This window comes from Semicossyphus pulcher, unplaced genomic scaffold (assembly GCF_022749685.1).
Source record: "Semicossyphus pulcher isolate SPU_LCO1_2020_fin unplaced genomic scaffold, fSemPul1.0.p SCAF_16, whole genome shotgun sequence".
NCBI classification, from domain to species: Eukaryota; Metazoa; Chordata; class Actinopteri; order Labriformes; family Labridae; genus Semicossyphus; species Semicossyphus pulcher.
In genome coordinates this window covers 18,169,325-18,193,119 of record NW_027211670.1, presented here as the reverse complement: position 1 = coordinate 18,193,119, position 23,795 = coordinate 18,169,325, and the positions used below count along the sequence as shown (strand labels likewise).

At 42.2% G+C, this 23,795-nt stretch overlaps 1 protein-coding gene across 1 annotated transcript in view; it reads left to right on the top strand.

Annotated features, from left to right (window-relative positions):
• The first annotated feature begins 3,472 nt into the window (after positions 1 to 3,472).
• Positions 3,473 to 23,795, top strand: part of LOC138593582 (carbohydrate sulfotransferase 15-like) — a 47,278-nt gene continuing 26,955 nt past the window's right edge. Inside the window, exon 1 of the mRNA XM_069664653.1 lies at positions 3,473 to 3,691. The gene's annotated coding sequence lies outside the window, so the exon portion shown is untranslated. The remainder of the gene's footprint in view (positions 3,692 to 23,795) is intronic.

The window sequence follows — 23,795 nt, the reverse complement described above, 5'->3', positions numbered from 1 at the left end:
GCTTAGGAAGCCCTTTTTACATTGCGAGTCTGCAACAGCTCCTTAACAAAGCTCCGCTGTAAAGCCTTTTTTTCATTGAACCAAGCAACGCTGGCTTAAGGCGGCCCTGGTGTGTGACTTTACATTGCGTTAGGTAATCAGGTGTAAACAAATAGCCCGAGCTTCACATACAGACACGGCGCTGTTCCACCATTCTGGCTCCTCCGTTTACACCGACGCCGTTTCACCTCTGTTACTGCCTCTGATGCCGGCTCTTCGCCCCACCATCCACCTCTGCGCGTTTTACATTAAAGATGAGGCATAACAGTTCCGTCTTGAACTGTCAGCGTATGTAAAAGGGACTTGAGACTTTCTGGGTTAATGTCACTACAACATATACAAGAACGTTTCTGCAAAACAAACACGATAGCAGAAACATAACACTGACAACTGAGGCGAGCAGTAAAGAGTATAAAACAGCAAAACGCAGCTCAACGTGAACGTACCATGACCCCGCCCACTCGCTGTGTAAATGCTCTAGACTATCACCTTCCGCGTTCACACCTCGACTTCCCCTTGACTGTTTTACCACGACGCTGGTAAGAAAAGTCGGGGTGAGCGCACATTTGCGTTCCCGCCCAGACAATGTCAGCACATTTCGAGGACGGCAGTGCATGTGTGAAAGGGTTTAATGTCTGTCCCGTGCTTCTTTGTGTCTGCAATCACCAATAAAGGGTCAAAATGGCGGCTGCATGTAGCCTCTTTGCGGTCGGCCTTTGATTTGTGTTGCCGCTGAATCGTCCTGCTATGAATCACCTCCCACATCTCTGGTCCAAACGTCTCCCTGTTGGACTTCATCATGCCAGAGTCGGGGGGGTGTATGTCTTTCTTTCTGTCTGCAGCTGAAACACACACACATAAACACATACATTCCAAAGTGATTGTGAAATGATTGGCCTTTGCTTTCCTTTGTACTCCCCCTCCAAAAAACCCCACATTGTTATTCACTAAATTTTCTTATATTGAGCTCCAGCAGTTATATTCTAGACATTCACTCCTAATGAGGCCTCCTGTAAATCCGTCTCTGCCTTAATGGTCTGAATAACCAGCCAGAGAGCAGCAGCTGTCTCATTGGTCTACGTCCCCTCCCCCAACTATCAACCCCCCCTTTAACCAGCCCGTCTGTGCGCTCTCCGAGGAAGGAGCAGCACAATAACACAATGATGGTCCTGCAGAGACCCGGGCAGTATTAGGTTTATAGTGTTTGTGTATTTATTGAGCTCCTACAGAGGTTTACAGTGGCTTTAGTTCAGGGGTTGAAGATCATGTCAGTTAATGAGGAGCTTATAAGGGTCAGTTCACCCAAATTAAAAAGGCATATTACCTCATTCGCCCATTGTGGTATCGAGTCAAAAGGTTTGGTTTTTATTTAACAGATTTTCACTTTAACCAAAAGTCATACTGTTAAAGCCTTTTATAGCAAACCTTGTGTGCCACACACCTTGTGAAGTCTCTCGTTTTTTAAGACTTGTTTAGGAGAAAGTAATGTTTTCAGACGTGCTTGGAAAATAAGCACTAATGAAAGACATGCCCCTTTTACACTCAAATGCGAGATTACCACGCCTCTGCTACGCCTCGTCTTCTACGTAAAACGCACGGAGGTGGAACGGTGGGGCAAAGTCGTTCCGCCTCTGAGCCAGCATCAGAGGTAGTAGCAGAGGCCTTAGCGCCTTAACGAAGCTCCGCCGTCATGCAGCCTTTGCCATTTTACATTGGACCAAGCAGCGGGAGCAAAACGTGCGCGAGGTGTAAACAAACAGCGCATGCTTCAAATACACACACACACGGTGCAGTTCCGCCCTGCCGGCTCCGCTCTTTACACAGACGTAGTTTCGCCTCTGTTACTACTTCCAATGCCGGCTCAGAGGAGGAAAGACTTCACCCCACCATCACGCAGCTTTACATAGAAGACGAAATGTTACAGAGGCGTAATAATCCCGCCCTGAAGTGGCAGTGTAAAAGGGGCTAGAGGCGAAACGGCGTCAGTGTAAACGGCAGGGCCGGCAGGGCGGAACAGCACCGTGTGTGTGTATGTGAAGCTCACGCTTTTTGCGCCTTTTGCTTCCACAACGGCAGAACGCAAAGTCGGTGTAATGGCAGAGCGTCATTACGGCGCCGGGGCGGAACCATAATGTAAAAAGGGCAACAGATTAACACCCTGTTGGTTTTGGTCTTTATTTGAGATATATTGACAATAAGAAAATTACATTAATAAATGAATAAACTTTTTTTTTCAATTAGAAAAAATACAGACTATCATCAAACTGCAGTGTCGAGTGTCTCGGCTCTCCAATAAACACATGGTTGCTCTCAATAATCTCTGGTGGTGACTTTGCACTGGATTTGTGTTTAACTGATCCGTGTATAATATTTAAACTTAAACTTTCTTGACTTGCAAATTATACTGTTAATTGAAAAACACCATTATAGTAATTCTAGACATATTTCAAACTAAATCACAAAATGATTGCCTCTTGCCTTTCACTACCATATTTATACCAAATAAAGTCCGATGGTGGCCCTGTGGAAGGGGAGGGACTAAGCCTTTGTTTGACATATGCCTCAGCCACGAGGCCACTGAACGTCCCTTTAATTTGTCAATGTAATCTAACCAGCCTGCTGTGAGCCTGACCTGAAATTACATTTTCATGCACTGTATTGGAGAGCGGGCAAAATCACTGATATCTAAAAACAAGGGTAAATAAAATCTGTAAAACTATGTGCATGATTTTCTCATGTTAATACTGAGTGAGAAATGTGTTTTGGAAATTTTTGCAAACTGGACCTTTAAAGTCGAGCTGAAACGGCATTTCGAGAGTATCTAGCTTCCGCATCGTGACGTATTTCCGAGTGAAACAGGACGTGCAGGCGGGACATATCATTTGAGGGATTTGATTGGATCGTTGAGAAGTGGGCGTAGACAGACGTTCTGTACAGCGCAGTAGCTAGCTAACTGACCGAGCGTTCTTGGTGCTCTGCGGCTAAATGTTGCAGATTGATTGGTTGAAATTGTTTGGTGCTAACTTACGTAAGCACGCGTGAAATTTAGTTTTACCGGAAGAAAAAATGATCTGATTTTGATATAAGAATACGAAGAAATGGATTTTCTGTATTTTTTTTGGCCTATATTGTCAAATAGATGCACAATATTACCGGGGATGTGATCTAAAAGGATTAAAATTACATGTTTCATTTCTCCTTGACTTTAAATGTGCAATTTTTTGATGCTCATTCCCATTAAATTCTGCTGTTTTCCTGTATAGAGATGATAGTCTTACAGCTCTTCTTATTAAGGGACCCCTGCTCCCTCCCCCTTCACCCCTCACCCTGACACCCCCCTCCATTAGAGAGAGCGAGAGAGAGAGAGAGAGAGAGAGAGGGAGAGAGAGAGTCTGACTCCCACCGTTCATATCGGCAGCTGTAGAGAGAGAGAGAAGCAGAAGAGAAAGAGAGGCTGTCACAGGAGAGAGGGTGCACAACTTGTTCACATGTAACCACCAGCGGAGGAAGAGAATCTGAATTATTACACGGATTTACAAATGCCATTATTCGCGTGACCGCTGACCGGGATGGAAATGCACGAGCCGGCTATGAGAAATTGTTTGATCCGGGTGGTCGCGTGAGACCGGCAGGCTCAAAGACGAAACTCATGGTAGGTTTTTTATTGCACACAGCATCATTTTCCCACGATATTTATTACGTTTTTGAATCTGTTAAAGGCGTTTTATTCAGTAGTGTGTTGTTGTTTCTATTTCGGGTGTGTGTTGGTGGAGTTCATGCCCTCGGTTTGAAGGCTGTCTTTGGAAATGGAAAAGTTTGTTTGCGGCTGATTTGCCTGCGTGTGCGCGCGCTGTATAAAAGCGGAGACATCGCCAATATAACGGGCTCCTTTCAGCGGAGAGGCGCCCGCTGCCCGTACAGAATGAATGGGTTACTATGTATTCTAATCTAACTCAAGAGTTCACTCAGTTTTTCGTCGGTTTTAAGCGGCAGAAAGAGCTGCTTCTTGTAGGCTCAAACGGCATGTCCACGCGCGTGCAGTGGAAGAACATTGGATATCATAATTGGAAAAATCCAATCAGGTCGCCATCACTTCTATCAGAGATTGCTCTTATTTTGAACATTAACAGGATAAGATATTGTGGCACATTTCTTTGTGGTTGTGCAGGGATGTTTCGCCTCCATTCATGAGACGCGTTGTTTGTAGACGCTTCAACCGTGAGAGCCAAAACAAAAGGATTTCCTGCTGACCAATGAGAGCAGGGGAAGGCTCAGGAGGGACGGAGTGGTCCTCTCGTCTCTTTGTCCTCCTACCTGAGACACCAAACAGACCACACACTACCAGGAGACAAATATGGGACATATTGGGAATATTGACCTGATGGATCAACATGCGTAAAAGGCATGTTTATAACAGTTTTAGTTGAAATTCTGCCTGGTTATCCACACAGATGCACCTTACTGTTCCTTTGTACATCATTAGAGGTTGTGAAGATAGTGTTAAGAATCCACAGAGCCATCAAAGAACCTGCTAATTGGGCTTCAAAAGTTCACAGCATCCTTAATTGACTCCGAAACTTAAAACACTTAACATCCCCACTATACTTTTCTGCATTTGAATGCACCTCAAGACATAAACACGTGAGGCATGGCCTCTCAAAGGCCTATGTATTTATGCAAATGCTGCTAAGTTTTGGATAATGGTTGAGACATGCCCTCAGGGTGCATCGCATCACTTTAACCTCCTCGCTCTTCCCCTCATTACTTTCAAGTTGAATAAGTTAATGTGCGGAGGAACATGAGGGGTTTTAATTACTGTACTTGAGCTTTCAATTAAGCACATGGTAGCTGCTTGCCAGCACATTAGCCAGGAGGGTTTTCAAAAGAGAAAGGGAGCTAATCTTTTGGGAGCAGAAGAGTCGGAGCAGTTAATCGATTAGTCAAATGACAGAAAATTAATCATCAATATAAATGCATGAGTGATTAATCAGGCAAATGTCCTCTGGGTCAAGCTGCTTTAATGTGAAGATTTGCTACTTCTGTTTTATATGTACGGAAGCCGAGAGTGGCCGTGGTTGCAATATATATATATTTTTAATCTCAAGATTACAAGTTGACTATTTAATTATCTTTAAACAATTTAATTATCTTACAATGATACAAATCTACGGAAGCCAAGAAGGGCCTCATTTGCAATCTTTATTTTTGCATAATTTTTTTTATACCTAATGGGTTAATTGTTTTGTTAAATGTCTTCTGGGTCAAACTTCTTAAATGTGAAGATTTGCTACTTTTTTCTTATATGTACAGAAGCCAAGAGTGGCCGCGGTTGAAATTTTTTGTTAAGTATTCAATTGTCTCAAGATAGCAAATGTAATTTTTCAGTGACATGTTAATGTCTTATGTTGTCGAGAAAACAAAAGGACCAATTTCCTTAAAAAAAAGATTTGAGGTCTAAGAGAACTTTTGAAGAAATTTGTCAAAAAAACACCTGATTTCAGCATTAAAGATCCTTTTCATAACTCGTTAGGAGGATTCATAACCCAACAGTGATTTAGTCTAAGTCAACATTGTTGATCAATATAGGGTACTCTTTCAACTTACACTACCAGTCAAAAGTCTGGACACACTTTCCCATTCACTTGTATGAGAAAATGTGTCCAAACTTTTGACTGGTAGTGTATATCAGTGGCTATAACTGTCACGATGCCATCTATACATGCCAGGATGGCATTACTTATCTCTGATAAACATAAGAAGTCATAAGATGAAATGGCGATTTGTTTTTCTCGTGAGAAAGGGTTGCCATCGTGACGTAACAGGCTTGTTATCTCAAAATAACAAAACAATTAACCCATGAGATAAAAATGCAAAAATAATGATTGTAAGCACGGCCATTCTTGGCTTCCGTCGCTTTGTATCATTGTGAGATAATTAAATAGTCCACTTGTAATCTTGAGATTAAAAAAAATAACTATTGCAACCACGGCTATTCTCAGCTTCCGTACATATAAGACAGAAGTAGCAAATCCTCACATTAAAGAAGCCTGACTCAGAGGACATTTGGCATTCTTGCCTGATTAATCACTCATGCATTTATATTGATGATTAATTTTCTGTCATTCGACTAATCGATTAACTGCTCCAACTCTTCTGCTCCCAAAAGATTAGCTCCCTTTCTGTTTGTTGTGTCGACCAAATACTTGGGGTTTTGCACTAAATGGACAAAACAAACAAGATGCCATTATCAGCTATGGAAACTTGTGATTTTTTTGTTGTTGACATTTTTAGCCCAAAACAATTAAAAATCAATGAAACAAATAATGAAATTTAAAGCCACTTACAGCCATAGAGCACTTGAACATTTAAAGCACATACTTCTTTATGATGCATGCATAATCTCCACATGGCACGGTTGTGTATGTGCGTATGTGTACTATGTCTCAGTGTTTAGCCGTGTGCTTACAAGTTGACACAGAGTGTGTGTAGGAGGCGGAGACGTAGGCGTCGTAAATGTGGCGGGGATTCTCTTTCTGGCTGCGATATATTATTACACAGCGAGTGGGACGGATGATTAGAATGATTTAAATGCCACGACAGGGAGTCGTGTGCGTGGCCTCCAGCAGCCACTCTGTTCTGTTTGAGCTCATTTCATCTGCGAGCGCAGATTTCTGACTGAAGCACTTTGATGAATTACTCCGTCCCAGGGAAGTTGAGCTGTAATATTTCTGGCTGATCGTTCTCGATTTAGATGCAGCGCTAACTCGGGTCTTTGTGGAGGGTTGATGAAGTGTTCACTTAAAAAAAGAACTTAAAGTAAATAAGCGATGAATCAAGCTGCCACTTGTTGTCCAATCTGCATGAGAAGTAGGGTTTGTGCAGCGAGCATGCAGGCAGAGACAGAGCTATGAATGAACAATACTCATGTCATAAGTTTCCTTTTAATTATGAAAGAGAAGGATGTTAGACTTTCAAACAGCCTTTGATTGTGTCCCAGCAGGAAGTGCAGCTTTTAGGGTGCGCTTCCCATCATTAGAGAGCCAAGCGATTGTGATTCTTTCAATAATAGACCAGCAGTAGACTCTTAATTATTGCAACACTGACAAAGATTTCAATAACAAAGGCATCCCCTCTTTGTCTGAGATTTCTCCAGGGAAGGAAATTCAATTGAAACGGCTGAGGGAATCCCGGGGAATTCAATTTAAACGGCCTTTTTAGGGCCACTTCATCATGAAAACGGGGGCGAGTTTGGCAGCAAACATGCGCAGAACTGTTGCTCTTTTCAGATTCTTGGGTCATTAGACATTGACAGCTATAAAACATTCTGTTTGGACAAATGTAGAAGCACAGACTGGACTTGTCAGAAGATGAAACAAGTGTTTCTTCAAAGCTGTTTTTGTTAAAGGATTGTCTTTGAGTAATTGGCGAAAGTGGACTTTGTGCGGCCGTGCATCTTTTATTAGTCGAAACAATCGGGTCCCAATGAAGTGTTCACGCGGGTCGTTCCGTCCTGTATTTAATGTCACACAGATTTAACACGCTACAGCTCCTGTTTGTTCTAAAGGAGGAAGCAGTCTTTATTGCCGCCGTAAATCCAAAGGAAAATTGCAATTTGTGAAGGTCCTGGCTGCGTTCTGATTCATTAAAATTAACTAGAAATCAGAATAAACAAAGCGCTGAATGGCCTGACTTGCAGCCAATGTCCTTTTTTTGCTCCATTTTGTCTTTTGTGAGACGCAGTAGTCTGGAACATTTTGCACCAGACGAGGGCAACTGACCCCCAGTGTGTCTCATCCCAAAAAAAACCTTCCAACCAGTCACTTAGCAAACCCGCGTATTCTCCCGTATTTTCCCAGTGACTCACACATTCTTGCCTTGCTCTGATAACTCTGACACCTTTTTCCCACCTCTTCTTTGGGTTACATCTCCTTTTTGCGGTCGGAGAGCCTGAAGCAGCGCTCTGTGTTTCTCAAATGAAGCATTTGACCTCGCTTTCAGGGGTCTTTTATTTCAGTCGCTGCTGCGGGAAGCGGAGTGTCAAGTGTGCATCAGGGGCCGCTGTGTGCTGCTCCTTTGGGCTCCTCCGGGGCACAGGGCGCACAGACTGGACACATGAAGCCTCAAAGCGTATGTATTCAAGCATTCAAGCAGGGTCGGATGTCTTTCAAATATGTTGTCCTCTCACTACCTCAGGCTGAAAAATGGAAACTGTCAGAATTTGCCTTTCCTCATACTTCTCTTCATTTTAAGCACCACATAATGCTTCTAACGCGTATGACACAGGCCTGCACGATACAAGGAAAGTCTGGCTTTACAGTGTTCAATATCTCAATGATGATACGGCTATGACGTTACAGAGGTGACTTGTAACACAAGGTCTTTGTCGGCCATATTTTCCTCCCTCTTCATCACCTTCCTCCACCATTGTGCTAGCTAAACCCGCTATCGCCTACAACAAAAAAGACAGCAAAAATATAAGCTCTTAGCTGAAGGCTAGCTAGGGCTTCATTTAGAGAGAGCAATTAAGCCTCGCCCACACCTGAGGGGAAAATGGCTCTCCATTTACTTGCTTTTTGTCACTTCCATGTGCTAGGCTAGCAAAGGACACCTTAAAGCTACTTTCGCTAGCACGGATCACACCGTCAACAGGATGCGATTTACCAATTTACTAATACTTAATGATAATGACACACGGAGAAGTCATCCTAAGAGCACCTGAACAGAAAAACGGAGTCTTTACAAGGACAAAAGTGGATACAGGCAACAAGAATGAGAAAACTGTGGGATCCTGACACTCAGTAATTTTCTCTAGACAAACTGCAGAAGCTCCCAGATCTTTTAATGACTCCAATTTGCAGACATCTTTGCTACTGTCATCCTGTAAATGATTCTTCTTATTTAACCTCAGATGTTTTTATTCATCCTGTTATGTGCTGCTCCTGTGGTTTCATACCGGCCGCGTGATATGAACGTCATCACTCCACCCTCTCGCTCGTGGTGAATGTCCTTGACTATCACATCGGCTCACCGCAACTTCTTGCAGGCATTTTACTTGGGGGCTGGCAGGAAGAAGTGTGAATAAAGTTGTGTAAAAAATTTGCATTCACACATGCAGCCCAGTTGGACAATGTCGGGAAATTTTCAGGAGTGCAGTTCATGTGTGAAAGGGGCTTATGTCTCTATGTGATTATGCAGATGGAGCCCTGGATACATTGGCCATGAGAGATGTACATTAATTGGTTTCCTTAAAGACCCCCTCCAATGAAAATCCAGTGTTTAACCTTGTAAACATCCCCATGTGGTGTTCTTCATGTGCTGCAAGACACATCAGGGAAAACATAAGCAGTCATCTCCATGGCTGGGCCTGTCTGCTTTTAAACTGCAGTGTACCAAGGACAGGCTGAACAACACGTTTTCAGATTGGCAGGTTTGAGACGTCACAAACCTAAGGAGCCAATCCCGTTAATGGACGGGGTGACGCTATGCATATCATTATGTGTAACCTATGGCAACCACTTCAAGCTAGCTAAGTTTCAACAAATTGCCACTTACGGCAGAGACGTGCTTTGTTTTGGCGACGGAGGGGGCGGTTGGAATTGTGCATAGTGGGCGGGGACTATGCAGATTGAGGAATTTTTATTGAGGGAGAAGGAGGAGATGCCTTGGGAGAAGGTAATTTGCAGAGAATTTAATATTTCAAGCAGAGCATTTTTTGTCTTAAAACATGACTGGAGCTGCTCTTTAAGATCTCTGCAGTGTTTTGCTATGTGATTGTTGAACATGGTCATATCGCAATGACTGAAAATTGGGCATGTTACTTTGATATTTTTGTAGAGCTTAAATGATAAGTCAAATAATAAGAAGAATTACCGGTAATAAGCAACATTTTTGATAAGCACTTCATCATTTCCAAACATTAATCAACAAAAGGTTCCAGCTTAAAAAGTGCAGGATTTGCACTTTTTTAATGTTATCCTTACGTAAGTAGTAGTTAGAGACATTTTATCAGACAAAACAAGCACTTTAGAGAAGTAACCTTGGGCTTTGTAAAATGTGTGAGCATTATTCATCACTGTTGACATTCTACAGACTAAATGATTCATCAAAATACAATATAAATATATGTCAGAATATAACAGAAACGGTTATTACCTTCTTATTATTAACCTGAACGCTACACATGCTGGATCCGCTGCAGCTGACAGGAACATCCTCCTTATCAGTATGCAGATGGAAATCCTGCATCAACATAAACAAACCTGAGTGTCAGAGGCTGTTTTCTTCTGTGTGTCTATTTAAAAGTTAAGTCCTGGGCTATTCAGCATCCTATCACAACATGTCAGCCCCTATAGACGCCATCTTTAGCTCCACTCCTGTCACAAGTTACCCCTTTGTTTCGTAAATGTTTCATAGACAGACGGCTGTTTTTGGTGAGCTTGCGTCTAAGTGACAGCAGGCTCCAGTTTTAGACTGAATGATCTGAACTGAAGAGACGGTACCCCGGTGCTTTCAGTTCAGGAGTTTGAGGATAATGGTGCATGCAGGAGCCCGCTGACGGATGGATCCCCCAGTGAAGTTATGTTATGTATTCCTGATGAGAGCAGTGGATCAGCGGACAGGATTTATGTGGCTGCAGAGGAGCGAGCACTCCAGAAGATGCTGTCTGTCTGAAGCAGCAGTCCGAGGTTGTTTGTCATTGTGACTGATGGGCCTCTGGTGATTAAGCTAACATGCTGACAGACATTAATCTGCTTTATCTCTAGAGTCACTTGCATGGAAGTATTTTTCTCAATGTTGTTGGCTCAAGTAAACAAGGGGAAGTGTGGAAACATTACTCTCTTTCTGGTTGTCGTCAGTCCTGTCACAGTCTGGGAGGTCTAAACTGTTTAAGAGGTCTTACCACCCTATATGCATTTAGGGTCTGATACATCCCAAACACCTTCTTACTCCCAACATGTCATATATGGCAGCTTGGTCAGTGTCCCTAAGCTTCAAAATATGACTATCTAGGTTCCCTACAGTGTCAGTTTTGCGGCCAAGGCAATAATTAGACTTTCAAAATAAAGTAGACAAGTAAACAATAATAAATAATAGAGTTAGCTTTTCAAAATAAAGCTTGCTGATAAATATTTCAGACTGTATGACTTTTGGACGTTCAAAAGTCATGGTTAACGTTGCGATCCAGCCACACTTTGGTTTTATTTAGGTATTAAAAATAATTGGTTGTGTTTAGACACCAAATTTCTTGGGAAGATTTAGTAGCATGATGCTAGTTACGTAACCAATGTACGTTATTTGATTAATTCACCTTGATTAATAACACTACTGAATGTTTGATTATCACATGTATTCTGAAGCAGTGGGCCATTCTTCAAGACTTGGGAGTGAGAATGGGCTGCAAGTTTCCGACCCCCACGGTAACATTTTCACATGTGGTATGTTTCTCTAATTATAGTTACAATCAAATGGGGCACAGATTGCATATGAGCTTCTTAATGTGTCTTCAGATGAACAAATAATCACACATGGAAAAAATTATACAGTATATAAAGTAAAATGTAATGTAAGAACACCAGCTGAAAACAAAGGAGGCAAACAAAAAGCCTGTTTGTGTGGCTTGTTATTTACATATCTGAAGGACACTGCGTTGCAATAACATTTTACACTGTGTGCATTGTGGACGTCATGCTGGGTCTCTGAGCTGCTGAGTTCGAAAGTAAAAATCTGGCTCCAGAGTTCCCGTGTGCTGCTGCAGGTTGGGGGTCATTGCTTGTATTAATGACGCATGGGAAACTTAACTGGCTTTTATTTCCCTCACCATCTGCACCCAGTTGTGTAGTATAGATGGAGTCTGTCGAATGAGGACAGGCCTTCGTTTTGCAGCCAGTACTTTGATTTATGGGATTGTGTGGTCTGAGGACAGTGTTGTATGTATTATGCAGACAATATGCAGTGTGTTTACAATATTTCTTTACATCAAAGTAGATTGGGGATTTTAGGGGATCAAGTTGGCTCAATTTTTTCGACAAAGCTGAGGCCAACAGTGTCAGAAGTTTAAAAAACCCTAGATTAAACTCCTGCAAGAAGACTCACAAACACTGGTTTCCTGTTTCCTACAGTTGACGCAAGTTTCTGGCAACTATTACACTGACCTTTCCCCAACCTTTCCTAAGTCAAAGGTGAGAAATGCTCACATGATTTGGTTTTGTCACAATTACTTATTTAACTGTATGTTTCAGTATTAAAATAAGAGGAATGGTGAGAAAAAGCAAACCAATGTTCAGCCGTCCTCCTGAGTTCAGACAGAATCAAGAGAAATAATTAAATTAAACAAAATGAGGACCATAAAAGAAGAAAACATCTTTCTGTTTTTACACTCATGACTTCAAAAATCTATATTTATGCCTCCACTGGGTCATGGATGCTTTCATGTGTTGCCATGGAATCCCTTAGGTTAGCAGAAAGACCCAGTATTAGTGGTTGTGTGTGTGTGTGTGTGTGTGTGTGTGTGTGTGTGTGTGTGTGTGTGTGTGTGTGTGCGTGTGCGTATGTGTGAGAGATATAGTATCTGTCTTCCAGATGTCACTGTAAATGGCCTGAACACAGACCTGTGGGGACCTCCAACAATGTCCAGCACCTCAGAGAGATGTGTCCATTTTTAAACCACCTCCAGCTACTCCTCTTAAATGAACAACTGTGAAATCTTTCAACAGTACGATTTCTCACTGAACTGTGGTTTATTTTTTTCCTACTTCTGTTTCCTCTATCTTCCAAAAAATGTAACTGATCATGAGTTTAAGAGGGTGACGGTAAGTTCAAGCAGAAGCAGAGGCCTCCGGGGCTCATTTAACCAAAGCAAAAAGGCGGCCTCTTAACTAGCTCAGACTGGTAAACAAAAAAAAACTAGCATGCACTTGCCACCTCGCTGCACGTCTTCTTGAGTTCAAAGGTCAACATCGAGTTCCGTTTACCAGAAAGGTTTGAAATGTCCAGCAGGAGTGTCAGACGCACCTGCAGGGCGGTTTGTATTTTTCAGGCTTTCTTGGCAGTAAGGAGAAAAGGTATGGAGATAGATTAAGGCCTAAAGATTTGTCAATTTGAAAAAACAAATTTACATAAAAACTTGGAGCATTTTTTTCTCTCTAAATCACATGAATACGGTGTATGATGTATAGACAGCCCAAAGTCTGAAGTAAAAAAAAATGTTCTGAAATTAAAAAAAGAAAAAAGAAATGTTTGAAAAGAAAAAGGTCTGAATGTGAAAACAGAATCTGCTGGTGAAAATAATTACATAAAATATCAAACTACAGCTGTGTCCCAATCCAGGGCTTGCATCCTTCGAAGGCCGTATTTGAAGGTTGACTGTGTCACAGAGGCATGTGGAAGGCTGTCCCATTTCAAAGGCTCCTTCAGATGTGGCCGACAAATGCGTCCTCTTTTTCCCAGGCCACGAAGGATCCATTGGTTGCCTCCTTCGTGACCCAACATATCCCGAGATGCATTGCGCGCCAATTCAAACGAATGGCGGACTTTTACACGGCTAAGGAATAAACATTTTAATGTATATCTTTTTGGTTTCAACTCAATCGAATAGCGAGTGTTATACATGTTTACAAAAACGAAAGAGCCCTTGAAACAAATTATCTTTAAAATAATAGGTAAACTTACTTGATGTTAGTTATGCTAGCTAGTTAGCTCGTTAGCTACCTGTTGCTAGGCGACAGGAGCGGCATTTGGGAAAGGGCAGGAACAGCTGGTGATGCAAACAGGAAATGCTCCATAGACCAGACCATCTCATTTCATTTAAGCTTTAACGCTCTACACATATTTTACAAAGCAAAGAACAGAAAACAAAAGTTTCAGTTTAAAACTTGAGTTTTTATTCACAATTTTCTTTCTCAAAGTAACAACTCTTTTGGCCCCCATTTGGCTCCATAGCAGACACACTCCCACCTGGCCCGGGTCACAAGGAAATTTGTTCAAATGTTATTTTCACCGCTGAGCCTATCATTTTTGTGGGATTATCCCTGCCAAGTTAATTTGGAGCCGGAGTTTTTATATATCTGTGCAGGCAGCTGCTGCTAGGATGAACCTTTGGCGATGTAGAGGAAATTTCACACTTTGCAAGATGGATGTGCTGTTGTAGTCAGAATACCTCCTCCCTCACCTCCCTCCATTTATGAGGACATGGCCAAGCAGGCAGGTAGAGTTGTGATTAAACTGGGGTTTTTTTTTGGCTACAATCTACTTCCAGAGCATAACTGAACAGGGCAGATTGTGATTTATGCAAAACCTCACTCGGAGAGAGGTGGGAGATGTTGGCAACCCTTAAAAATTAAGACCCCTTGCAATTAATCCTCCATTCTAAAGGAGAGGCCTTTTTATGCTTCCCCTTAATTTGGCGAATTAACCTGCTAAGCCTGGAGAATTTGTCCAAGCCTTCATTATCCTGGAGTCACATGCATAATGTAGCAGGGAGGCGATAAAGTCAGGCATCTTCTTAGTTGAAAACCCACAGTCAGAGTTAATATTATGGATCCGCTGGGATGCCCTCCAGTTGCCTCCCTAAAACTGTTTGCAGCTGCCTCGGTAATGGCCTACGTTTTGTTAATTTGCACGTCTTTCTTGGCAGTCATAGGCTAACGCTCGATCCGTGCACATATATCCCTTTCTGGCAGGAGGCTCAGCGCAGTTTGAGATGAAACTCTGACTGTTAACTAGGTGTGAAATGCTTCTGCACGGGATTACTACACGTCTCCCGGAGAAGCGCAAGAAGGGAGGAAGCAGGAAACTGCTCGGGAAACATCACAGCCTGTGGTGCTTCGCTTGTTTATCGCACATAGTCACAGATGGAAAGTAGTATTCTTCAATAACGTGGCTGACTTTTTTTTTTTTTTTTTTTTTTTTAAAGTTAACCGAGTGGAGACGGTGCATTGCTGGGATCCAAGTCCAACAGCATCCAAGTTGTAGCTGCAGGAAAAGCTGAATTTTTCTGATTGCACAAAGTTCCCTGGAAGAATTTGACTTGGAATTTGGTTTGTTTTTGTTGGAGGTACTCAAGTTTTTCTCCAGCTTTAGTCAAAGTCGAAGTCAACAAGACAAGTGAAGTGGAAATTAAGTTTCTCTTGAGCCTCGTTTGATTTAAATGCTTCCCTCTTAGTCTCCTTGTTTGGCCGTCCAGTCCTCATCGACTTTAGCTGATGTGGCTCCAGGGTTCCATCATCATTATCGCCATCTTCTGTCTGTTCGTAAACTGCTGGAGGGTTTTAAATACATGCGTCTACTGAGTACAATGAAACATCCCAGGTGTCCCTTTCATTCTGTAGTGATGAACGTGGGATTAATAACACTTCCCCTCATTACAAATTCATCACACAACCATTGTGTTAATCTTGAGCGTTACGTGAAGTATTAACTTGTAATAGGAATATTTATGGTCATATCAATGCTGCTAACAAGCTGTAAAGTGTTTGCTAATAAGGCTTAAGTGTGATAGATTTAAAACAATTAAGTTATGATTAAATTTCCCAGGCTGGAGTCTAAAATCAAGTCACCATCCAGAGAAATGTCAGCACAGTCAGGTGGGTCCTCCTCTCTACACTGCTGATGACTTTTGGTTCTTTATTTAACGGATCACATCTTCCTCATTGTGCATTAGAGGTTTTTATGTGTCAAAAACGACAGACCCAAACCCATTGTTCCAGGAAATATGTTGTGCGACTCAATTGGATCTGTTTTTGCCCAAGATGTAAACGATGCAACAAATCTGGTCATTAAAATTGGTACTAATAATGCGGTTCTGCTGCTAAAGCCTTTATCCTTTACATTCCGAAAAGGAGATACCGTTCTCGCCCATACCATTTGTTAAATACTTTTCTATTGTCACCCATTCTGCTGTGTGTCGTGACATCACGGCTGCAATGTGCCTGACTTCGTCAAGTGGAGTCGAACCAAACACGTAATAGTGTTACACTTATCAGAGCTTACCTTCTTGTCGTCTTTGTCCACAATGTCCATGAAGGAAGCCCAGAAAGAAATCCATCTTCGGGACTCACCTGCAATGTGGCTCGACATTTTTACTTTCACTGTAATGTAATCCCAATTCAGCCTTAAGGTCAAATTGGGACCTGTGGAAATAGAGTGGGACCTGACTTGGGCCAAAAGATCATAATCAAACCTGGACCTGCACCAGGCTGCGTCTCGGATCGTGGGGGGCTTTTGAAGACATCAAATGTGCACAGTCTTATGCCACTGCTGGCTATATAAGTAGAGATAGGTTTGTTTTAAATGATTGCAAGCCCAAAACTTTCTATTTCATTGTAATGTCGGTCTTCTCAATTGGAAGGTTGGGGGTTCATCCCTGACTGCTATAGCCAGACACTGAACCTCAAAGTGCTCCTGAAGGCGTAGCCATAGTATGAATGTCCATAGATCCTGATTAGAGATAGCCGTAGTAGCCTTTTTCATCAGTGGGTGAATGTGACATGTAATGTAAAAGCTCGTCCATTTACCATTTTACCATTCTGAGACAGATTGTTGAAGAAATTGTTTGTTGCATGTTTTTGGCCAGTCAAACTTTTACACTCCTCTGTTGGGAAAACACATCCTGAGCGCTGAGATCCAACGTGTCTTGAATGTCTTAACTTTATTGGTGCTCATGCCCCCATTGAGTGTTTACTGTACCAAAATACATACTTTATATATATGTTGAACAGATGTGCTGTAAAGGAACATTTTAGTAGCGGTTTACCAACAAGGAGTGCGGTTTGATTCCAGACCGTAGAAGTGTTTACAGATGTGTCAAGAGTGTCAAAGGGGAACAACATGTGGATGGAAAAATACCCTCTAAACTGGAATATTGTTTAAAAGGTAAATTTAGTCTCGGAAGTGCTACCCACATGGTGTTTTCTTCTTTATAAAAACATGTGTTTGGGTTTTCCCCCAACTTTTCTGTGAGCCCATTTTAATCGGAGCCATTCCTCTGGAAACAGTAAACAGTCCCATTGGATTAATTACCAAATGCTTTCCCCAAAATTCTGTCTGCTTCTTGTGAAAAAAAGGAAGATTAACAGTAGATTGAACTTTGGTCCACATGTGGACTGGCTGCCTGTCAGGTCTAATAAAGAGAGAGGAGGTGAGCAGGAGCAGGTGTTGTTGGGTGTTCAACCAATGGAAAGGTGGTCGTCTGAAATAAGGGGTCACGATTTAGCCTCTATCGTTGTTTTTCTTTTGTCTCCAGAATTTTCTGTAGAGGGTAAGCCCAGGATTGATGCTTCTTAGTTCGGACCATCTGTGGGAGGCCTTGTTTTTCATCCACCCTCTGGGAAAGCAGTTGCTTATGGCGCTCGATAGAAACGTTGCAGGCAGCAGTTGCCACCCACATTATTGGCAATTTAAAACATGAGAGATGGACCTAAAGGGGACGAGAAGCCGATTGGCACGTAATTCACAAATCCCAAAAAAAACCACGCAGTCCTCCTACACAGCAAGAGGCGTCCATGAATCGAACAGATATTTCACCACTTTTTTCCCCTCCAGGAAGTTTCCCTCGTCAGTCAGCATTCTTTTACCATCTTCTGTGTTCTTTATTTCAACCTACATCTCATAGTCTGTCAGAAAGAAGGATTAATATTTCAAAAAACAAAGACTATGATTCACATGCACATCTGTGTCAACATCTGACACAGAGCGCCAGAGATAAAAAGGATCACTGTAAGAGAGATTTTATACGAAGAAATCTCCACAATAGCAGGAAAAAAATGTCGATATACACAAAAGAATGTCTCAGGGATTATTTGAATTCACCGGGGTATTCGTTTTCTAAAGTTAGATAATAAGTAACAGACACAACAAATCTAATTTCATCCTGATAAATTATTCATTGGAAGCTGCTGTGTGAACGCAGCACTGCTTTGCATATGCCCCTCAAACCTGAAGCTGCTTTTCATTCACACAGGAAATCCTTGATTATTTATTGTGTTAAGATGCAGCTCTTCAGATTAAATTACCATCATTAGTTCACAATTCAACATTAAAGCAGGTTCCCATCGCGGATATGACCTTTAACCTTTACATTTATCTCTGAATTGTCCTTATTGTATACGTTCTGAGCACCCCGCTCTTCACAACATATCCATTACCGCAATCAATCTTTTAAATGGCCACCATTGTTTGCCTGCATTTTTTAATCACACCATCATAAGCACTTATCCAGCTCACAAGGCGCCCCGGCTGAGGGAGGCCCCCAGTGAAATTAAAATAATGAATAAAAGATAAGACGGAGGTAAAAGTGCTGAACTGGGACTGAGCAGCAGTTATGAATCCAGGGCAGAGGCCACGTTTTCTCGCCACCCTTCGCAGCAGGGAAAGTGTCCAAAGACCGTGCTGATAATTTGACCCGGCGGCTCCTCGGTCGGGTCGCGGTCAGGTCCTCTGGTCTCCTGGGGGTTTCAGCTGCCTGACTTCCTGGAAGATTAGATCCTGATCTTTGGTCAGCAGTGTGTGTGATCTGCGGGAATGTGACGGATGACTTCTCCCCGGGTAATATGGCAAATGAATCCGCTCTGATCTGCTCTCTTTCTGTATGGATGTGATTTACATGATGAGATCGGGCTGCAGCCCCCCGAGGGGACGCTGAAGAAGGAAGTGACATATTTGACAGGTTATAGGGCTCCTAGTCGCTCCATTATCGGGCTCTGCGTTACATAGTAGAGATGTAGTTCAATGCAATCCAATTTCCAGATGTGTTTTCTTGCTCTCCCAAGCCGGCGTGAGGATTAATTTCACGCCTCAGCAGCTTGCTGCGGTTCTCGCTTCATTTGCGCCCACAAATGATGCTTTTTCCAATTGATTTCATTTGTTTCAAAAGACTACAAAGTAAGTCTTATAATTTTGTTTTTATTATGTATTTATTAGGAGCAATAAATGGTAATTAAATTGGGATTAAAAAGATTAATGCTACAAAAAAACCTGGGCGAGAAGTGTGTTTTTATACTGCGGTTTAATTGTTGTGCGTTTAAAAGGGACCTATAGGAGGGTGCATCATCTGCTTTCGCTCTTTGCTTTATACCACATTTTTTGGGGTGTGAGGGAGACATCAAATCTACTTATTCTCTGAGATTTTAATGACTACTTTAAACATTTTGATGCAATAGATACAACTTAACTGTCTGCAATTACCAAGGAAACATCCAGCATCCCCAACCAATCCAGGAAACATCATCTAACTCAAACTTTAATGGTAGACCAGGTGCCCCCTTTTAATTTCTTACTAGTACATTTTCATTCAGTACAAACATGTCTTTATATCTACATTATTGATACTGATGGGGTCTACCATACTTAATCCAGTGTGGGGATTAAGATACAAAAGTGCAAGTGATTCACAGGGAACGATGCATGCGTGTAATCCATTTAACTATATATAGCTAATAACATCACTGTACTCATGCTCTGTACTGAGTTTCTTATTGTGCAAACTGAACACTTCATTCTGCAGCTGCTCCACATTAGAAGCGTCCAATTAGTGAAACATGGAGTGGCTGTTATTGTGAGGCACCCACAGAAACGTATTTGTCAATGTGATTAGCGCTGCAAAAATGCAAGTACACGAATTCTTCATGATTAATTTTTTAGAGGGAGAAATAAACCAGGTGAGTCATACACCTCAAACTCGCCAACTTTACCGTCTCCTGCAGTTGTTTGTGCTCGAAGCATTAGAATGAAATCGGATTGTGGTTGCAATTATTTGTGACTCACTTATTTATTGCAACAATGCGAGCGTGCATTGCAAACAAATACACCAGCTTCTATTCTATTCTATCCTATTTACATTTCTGTCAAACTAGCAGCTTAAAGAGTTTTTGTTGTAGTGTTAAAGTGCACTTGCTCTTCCCGTGACGACGGTTGGTGCCCGCAAATCAACCACTCGGTTTAAAGAAGCGACTCACGTAACACATACACATAAACTTTCCACAGTTTTTTGTTAGAGAGTGCTTGTCACTTTAAAGGAGAAGTTCGGTATTTTTAAACCTGGGCCCTATTTGTACAAATGTGTGTGTCGAAATGACTCATCGCAAAAAAATCTGTCCAGTAGATGGCCTTCACCGTAGCCGGGATATGGCTGCAACATAATCCAGGGCAACTGCGCCGGATCACGTCCACTAAAAGTGCTTGTTTTTGCCGCTGACAGGCTCAGATTGTTGCTCCAGGTGTCCGACAACATTCCAGAAATGATCCCTACAAAGATCGTCTCGCTCAAGGAGAAGTCTCGCTCTGAAATCATGCGGGTGGTGAGATGTTACCTGAACAGGACGGTGGAAGTGTGAGTTAAAGTTAGAGAGGATTTATTTATGTAGAGGACATCCAGCAGGACTATATTTCAAAACCCACACACTACACTACAACGCTGTGTAACCACGTCGGAGGATTCCCCCTCTCAACAGGGCTGTGCTGCAGACTTTCTTTCATGTGCCTAAAATAAACTGGAGGAGGCGGCTAAGACCACAGGGACCAAACGGTCAACTATCTATCCAGTAAGTAGACCTAACATATTTACATGCTTCTAATTTCTTTACCTAGAAATGTCACCGTTTCTGGTTACACAAAAAGGATCTTACAATCTTACTCTTTTAAAAAAAGGACGATCTTTGTAGGGATAATTTCCAGAATGTTGTCGGACACCTGGAGTAACAATCTGAGCCTGTCAGCGGCAGTTGCCCCTGGATTATATTGCAGCCATTGCGGCCGTATCGCGGCTACAGCAGAGGCCATCTACTGGACCGTTTTTGTTCCTATGAGTCATTTCAACACACACATTTGCACAAATAGGGCCCAGGTTTAAAAACACCTTACTTCTCCTTTAAGACCCAACAGCTAAATTAAAATACTGTGGGAGTGTCATCATTTATCACCAGCCCTCTTCAGCCAATCAGAGGCCTTCACCAGTGTCACATATCGGCCTGACTCCCATGTCTGTGCTGCCCTCGCTGTGGCCTCACGCTGAACTTTAATTACCGTGAGTGGCCTGGTAGAAAAACATTTCTCTCCTGCTGACACAGCCGGGGCACGTCCTTTGTTCTTCCTTCGGACCTCCTCTATATCGCTCTTTCCCTGACTGTACTTCCTGTGTTTTTGGTGGACTTCAACCAAAATCCACTTCCTGTTTCATTAAAATGTTAAGAGGTTACTATAGGGAGGACGAGCAGATGGGAGAAGATACATTGAATGTGTGTTTACAGTCAGCTCTTTTGCCTGCTTGTGTAGAAAAGGCCATAACGGGAAACTGCTTAAGTCTGCAGGCGGTACAGTAACTCTGCTTACCGAACTCATTATCTGTTTACTCTTCACTTCTTTGCTTATTTGCTTTTGGAGGATCTGTAAGTGGGCCTACAGGGCTTCAGAATGCTTGGTGGAAGGGCTCGTTCCTGAATGACAAACTGTTTCTTCAGGATGACGTTGGATGGTTGAAGTTGATCTGTGCGAGAGGAGGTCGAGAGCACTCCTGTTCAGCTGCACACGAGGACTCTGCGGACAGAATGTGCCGTTCTATTCTCAAGGTCTCCCGAGTGTCTTCTTCGCAGGGTTTTCAGTCCACTCTGTCACTTTGTGCTCATGTTTTATTTTCCTCCACACTCCGAACGCAGCAAAAAAAATACCTTACTATCTCACTTAGACGTTTCTCTCTGGCTCTGTGGTTGCGAAAAACAAGCTCAAAATCGACTGTTGTTTATACTGTGCACATTCCACTTGCGTTAATCTGTTTCCTTCTTCTACTGTCACAGATAAAATACTTATAAATTCCCTGTTTGTGTCTGAAAGGGAGGAAAAACAGTGCAACATTCAGGGTTTACTCCTCTACACACCTGCACAATAAATCAGAGATAATAACTTGTTTATATCTCTCATTTGTCAGTCAGTTTTATATAACCTCATGCTGTCTCATAGTGTCTTTAATGCATGCTGAGCGATAGAGCACGGAAAACAGCTTTATGTCCTCCTCCATCATCCACACATCTCTGCTTTAACTCATGATTATATATCCGGTATACACTTATTAATTCATCAGGGAGGCTTCAATCATTTCTTAGCGACTCTTCGTCGTTATATGGATCAGTCTTGCTCGGGCAAATCGACTCGCTCTGTGGAAAACCTGGTGCAGCCCTCCTCTGCGTCCCAGTCCGCAACACAACCTCTAATCTGCCCGTTGCTGCAGCAGATAAGTGAACTTTAAGCTGTCATGCACTGTAAACAGCACTGAATGATAAAAGATATTCTGACGTGCTGTATAAGTAGACCCCCCTCTTCTGGCCCTTTGATGAGAGACAAATATACAAAGGCAAATTGTCTTGGACAGTGTGTTAAAAGGTTTTCTCTATCAATTATGGCAGAGAAGACTTTTGTAAATAAAAAAAGGCCTATTAATCTTCTCCAGCAGTGTAAGAGGTCTATCAGAGTAACAGAAATAAGAAATACTATACTTTCTTCCCAATACAGATTCCTATACCCATACTTGAGTTTAGGCCGATACCCAATCGGGGGACGATATAGCCTGAGAGTGACGGCCAACTTTTCTGTGCTTCCGGTGTAGCCAGTCGTTAGCAATAAAGGACTTCCAGCAAAGACTTCCTTTGTCAGTGCGCCGCATTGTTTACAGTCCAATGAGCAACTTGAGAAGCGAGGATGGAGATGGAGTTGATGGAGTTCAGACATAACGTCTAAGAACGGATTATTAGCTGCACTTGCACACAGATGTCAGTTTTATAGAGATTTATAAAAAGCTAAATCGTCGTCAGATGACGGACGATGGTGGCCGGGATGGCATTAGGGACTTTAAGCAGCGGCGGCTGAGGGACGGCTACAGCGCCTGTGAAACATTCCAACGGGTTGCCACTAAGCAACGATTTCTTTACTGACTGCTGTTGGCAACGGATGACATGTCTATAACAAGAAAAAATGGTCAAATTAGCGGGTATCTTGAACAAATATACTAATGATCCATACAACTACTAAAGGTAGAATCATATATAAATGAAATAACAGTAATTATACGTTATCATCGTATTTGACACCGTTTACACTCCGACGTTGTAGTGACTACGGCAAATCAGTCTTTCTCCCGTAGTAGACAGCTGGGCTACAAAGACAGGAAGTGCGCAAAGTGGAACCTTTTTTTTTTTTTATTGAATGCCGTAGCCATCCCTTTAACCGTCGCTGCTTAAAGTCCCTATTACGGCAAATTGGGTTCCGCCAAAATTTCTTGCATGTCATAAAAGCCTGCTGATATGTGATTGGTCGATGCTACTCAGAATACAAATGCACTACAGAGATTAGGCCGATACCAAGTAAAAAAAAGATAAAGAAAATATATAAATATATTAACACTAACTGTAACATAAAACTTCTTCATTTTGTGATTTAACCTTTTTTAAACAAAAACAGCCTCAAAAGTTTGGATGGGAAAACAAAGATTACTATAATTTTGCTGACCGTAACGAACATTACACTCTCCCCTATCTCCCAGTCTTGTTGTGCGTAATCTTCGAGTGAACATTTACTTTCCGTGGTAAATGGACTGCACCTATATAACACTTTTCTTGTCCTCTGACCACACTTTACTGCAAGGAGCGGGGATTGAACCGCCAACCCACCGATTGGACAAGCCGCTCTACCTCTGAGCCACAGCTGCCCTAAAAATAGTTTCCTCTTGCAGCTATAATACAGTTAATTGCTGTGTAGGTTAGGAGGGAAGTAGTCGA